This window comes from Leguminivora glycinivorella, chromosome Z (genome assembly GCF_023078275.1).
Source record: "Leguminivora glycinivorella isolate SPB_JAAS2020 chromosome Z, LegGlyc_1.1, whole genome shotgun sequence".
In the NCBI taxonomy this organism is placed as follows: Eukaryota; Metazoa; Arthropoda; class Insecta; order Lepidoptera; family Tortricidae; genus Leguminivora; species Leguminivora glycinivorella.
Window position 1 is genome coordinate 30,648,445 of NC_062998.1, and position 5,111 is coordinate 30,653,555.

A 5,111-nucleotide genomic window follows, 5' to 3' on the forward strand; every position below is an offset into this window, starting at 1 on the left:
CCGAGATAGCTATATTTGTTGGCCTTAAACCGCTCCCGGGCGTCAGCCACCGCTCCGCCCTTTTTGCTGGTCAGTTGGATGTAGGACGCTGCCAACGTGTCAGCGCAGGTAGCGTCCCATACCAGCGCGCGGCCTTTTCTCCAAGGGATTAACGACATCCCGTCCGGGCGCTTGCCATCGTCCCGAGCGATCTGGGGCTCCAGAGCTGCAGGGACGTTAGCGCTGACGAGAGCCCTTCTAAGGATGTCGTTAAGGGCGGCATGGCGAGAAAGGCGACCCGCGCCCGAGGAACAGGAAAGACCGTGGTGGCCCAGCCGGTCGACTGGGGCTCCACAAGAAGCACAAGAGTGGTCTGTGCATATATCAACTCCAACCCGGAGACCTACGGCTATGCGTAAGGTACTCGAGTTAATTAAAGTGCCGGTATTGGGAGAGGGGTTTATTCTTGGACAAACTAAACTTGCACCAAACTTGCTTGGTTGATTTTCAGTATAGGTATGTCAGAATGTCTGATACGGATGAAAATACTAAAGTAAACAGCGTTCTGCGTTAATTAATGTCGGTTGAATTTCTCATGTGAAGCATCAAAGGTTAAAGTCACACGGCACAGCAGTTGAGTGTGCCTTTGAAGAATAAAACATAAAACGGAATATTATGCCATGAAATTTTTATCTTAAAAAGTTGCAAGGTAAATTATTTTTATATGGCCTCCACCGTAGCTTAGTTAGTCCGTATACTCCGTGATGACCCTGACAACAAAGCTAGAGGTATTCTATTCACACTTCCGTTAGGGATTTATTTGTATACCTAGGTATACAAATAAATCCCAAACTAGAACCTATAAAAATCCGAAACACAGTAATAGAGCAAGTGAAAAATTTTAAATACTTAGGCAGCATTATAACATGTAACTCCAGACGTACTACGGATATCATTACACGTATAGCTATGGCTAAAAAAGCTTTCAACGCAAAAAGAACCTATTAAAAGCAAATATATCCCGAAAAATTAAAAAGAGATTTATGAAGACCTACATCTGGAGTATAGCGTTCAGTGCGAGAGAGACAGACTGAACGCTTTTGAAATGTGGACGTGGAGAAGAATGGAAGGTATAAAATGGAAAGAGAGAAAAACAAATGAACAAGTATTGGAGCAAGTCGGGGAGAAGAGGTCTCTGCTAAAAAACAATTGAAAATAGAAGGGGAAACATGTCTGGGCACCTGATACGGCATGATACTTACATAAAATCAATAATCGAAGGGCGAATAGAAAAGAGGAGAGGCAAGGGAAGACCGAGGCGTGCGTTTTTAGACCAACTTAAAGAGAAGACCAACGTAGTGACGTATCAGGACCTCAAAAAAGCGGCAGAGAAAAGAACGGAATGGCGCTTACTCCACAGACAAGAGCCTGGCTCTTAAATAATATGATGATGATGATGAGGTATAGGTACGAGTACCTACCTAAACATGTTCCCAACTTAAAAGATGGACTGGAAACGAAACGTCTATGTTGTTGTGCATCTGAAATTTTAATGCAATACGTTTTAAATGGTTAAGATGTACCTACGCTACGCTAAGTGATTGTTGAGCCATTATGTAAAGCTCAAAGACCAATTAAAGCAGCTACATCCAGCAGCACATAACGATTGTATGAACAAGCACTGTCTAAATATATTTCTGCATGCAGTGCTTCGCAAATTAAACTACCAATGCGCAAAGCTGTGCCACTTGCGATTAGCTTCTGGGTGGCTAGCCGAATGGCACAATCGCTCACGAAACGCTCACGAAACGAAGCGCTAGTAGATATCTATCTCTATCGCGCTTGCGTATTGGCGCGACAGAGCCAGCGGCGTATCGCTTTCGTTTGGCGTCGGAGAAATGCCATTCGGCTACGGGGCCTGATTAGCACGGCTTGCAATTCGAACTAAACATTGCGTTGTACTTAGTCGACCTATACCTACCTAAGCACTAGTGGCTCTCTTGGCTCTTGGACCTTGGGATAGGAAGGTATGCTTAGAAAATGTAGAAATGGAAATGTAGTGTGAGTAGGTTTATGTAGGTAATTATTAATTTGAAAATAAAGATCAACACTTTTTTTATGTAACCTCAGTATCTGTATACCTCGTATCGTATTACTTAATTTAAAGTTCGATATAATTCGCAGGGGTGGTTAAATTGAAAGTTAAAATCTGAAAAGCTTTTTGTAAATTAAAAAAAAAGTTTCCAAGGTACAGACACGATTTTATTTTTCCTGAAATTTTCATCATTTTTCGTTGGTAAACTTCGGAGCATTTTCCTTCATAATTATGTATTTTCCACAACAAAAATATAAAAAATAGTTTTGATATATACAATTTGAGTTCTTTCTAAAGATACCTAAAAAAAAAAAAAAATCACCTAGTAACTTGACATTTACAGTTTGCCCCTCTTCCATTTTTTAACCATTTTATATTATTATCAAAAACATACTTTGAATTTGTAGAGGTTAAAAATATTCCAAATTTCAAATCGATAGCATAAGTATTAGTTCTCGAGATATTTAGAAATTTGTCAGACAGACAGACAGACGGACAGAGCGGGACCATAAGGGTTCCTTTTGTACCTTTTTGGTACGGAACCCTAAAAATTGGACATGATTTGCCAGCGTGGATATGCGTCTTTATCAAATTCAAACTGTAGGTAGACCTAAACTAACGCGTTTATCAACTGGATGAGAAAAGCTAAATTTTACAATATATCTATTACCTATTATCATAGATTATAAATAAGTTACTAACGAACAGATCCTTCACTTGCCCGCAAAATGATAAATACCTGCGTTTTATTTTAGGTACTAATATGTACTAATAAGTTATTACGTAAAACTCAGAAGAATAGTAGGTAGGTACGTACCACACGACTACACAGGCGGGCGCGTCGCGTGGCGCCTGTCGGCCACTTCTTACTTCGAGGCAACTGCTATCGGGTAGGTATAGGTACCTACTTAACGCGCGACCGCGAGCGAGTATCTTATTAAATAATCTTCTTACTAACCTACTGCAAATTGTAATTATTCTTTATACACCTCACAATTTTACTTCCCTTTGGTATGACACGATTAACAAAATATTACACTTTTTCACCATCTGACTTTATCAATTACTTACTCATAACTTTAATTACGAATGTGGTAAGTAGGTAACTTATATACCTACACATTTTTACCTAATCCTAATAAAATACTCACTGAGCGCCATTTTTCAATAATAAGTCATTAAATTGTCTAAAGATCTATGGCCGCTGTACACATATGCCCAACGGTTCCACCAGCCCTTTGTGAAGCCCCTTGGCCAAGATAGAGCCGCTGTTTACACATTGGCGAACCAATCACTTGGCATTGGCTCTTCATGAAAGATGGACGTGGAATGGAAAAGTCTAGGAAATTCTAGGTCATAGACGTTGTCAGAAAAATTTGATTAAAAAATAATAACCCCGTAGTAAAATTAAATGATTTGAAATATTAACAATTTTTTGAATATTCTGATAAGAGTATTTATCTTTTTTAGGAAATACGTTAAACATTTGCAAGGTTATTTTATTTCCTAAAATCTACACTATTATTGGCATAGATAAACTTATTATTTTCGTAAATATTTCACTACTGTCCTCTCTGACGGCTGACGACCAACTGAATGAAGCGCCAACGTGTAAACGCAGTTGGCCATTGGCGCCAAGATCCTTTGATGTGTGGACAAAAAACCGACACCAATCGGTTGGCCGGCAAGCGCAAGCGCCAACTGCGAACTTACGGCCAAGTAGCCCTCTACACGCTTGGCCAAGGGGGTTGGTGAAACCGTTGGCCATATGTGTACAGGGGCCATTAGACCTAAAAAATATTTTTTAAGAAAAAAAACCGCCTTCCTTTGGGGTTCTGGTGATAACACAGACCTATCATTTCGCTTACGCTTAAAGACAGCTGAAGTATGCGAAAGAGAAGCCGTCACGTATATGAACATCCCATGAGTGAGAAAGAGTCGGACTACCAATGACAAAACGTGACCATTTCTGAGCCCGACAGCGGCCGCTAGCGGCCGCGGCTTTGTTTACATATTTTGAAAATATTCAAAATAATAAATAATTCGGGGGTTGGGGTAATAAAAAAGGATGTGTAAAATATGGTGTCGTGCAGTTTACTAGATTGTTCTGTTACAGGGTCAAATAACCCGCTGAAATACTCATTTCACAGGTAATTATGATCTTCCGATTGAAATTTTCTTTACGATATTTTGTCAAATTAATAACTTAAAACTGTTTAGTAGGCACTCACATAGTCCATTATTAGGTTTTCTTCTGCTGTGTGCCAATATTTCCTCAAAATAGTCAATCATTTTCAATATTTTGTGTAAAAACCTAAATTGTTAGTTTACACTAGGGCTTGACAATTTCATAATGACAGTATCGATAACTTACAGGAGTACAATCCTATTTCTATGGGTGATAAATACTTTCAAATGTTGGATTATGTTATCAATTCGTCTGTATATTTTTCAATGTTTGTTATTCGATATCTCCGTCATTTCTGAACCAATTTTGAAATCTGGATGATTCTGAAAGTGGCCATTTCTCAAAATTTTGGCACCGACAGGTGAAAGATTTGTTTTTTTTTAAATGTCGCATTTAAAAAAAAATTGTAGAGATCGTTTGAATGCGTCTCAAGCATGTCAAAAATGTCAAAGGCACCGATATCAATTAATTATTTTAGAAGTTATGATCGATTAAAATTCAGGTGAACGACATCATGATCAGGTGAAGGATAAATATACACAGGTTATCGACAACAGCAGCAGGTTAACGACAAATTAGAACAAATTTGTATGACACATTTGACAAGTTAACGACAAGCGTCGCTAACCTGCGTCCGTAGTCGATCACCTGTAATTTGGTGGTCATTCACCTGATATTTGCGTGGGCGACGGTCGCGCGACGGCGATGCGACGCATACGAAATGAAACCTTATCGATATGGAAGTATGAGACGCGACGGCGACGGTCGCGCGACCGTCGCCCACGCAAGACACGGCGTTAGAGATCCTAAACCTTATAGATTTATTAACAATAAAACCCTTACTTAACT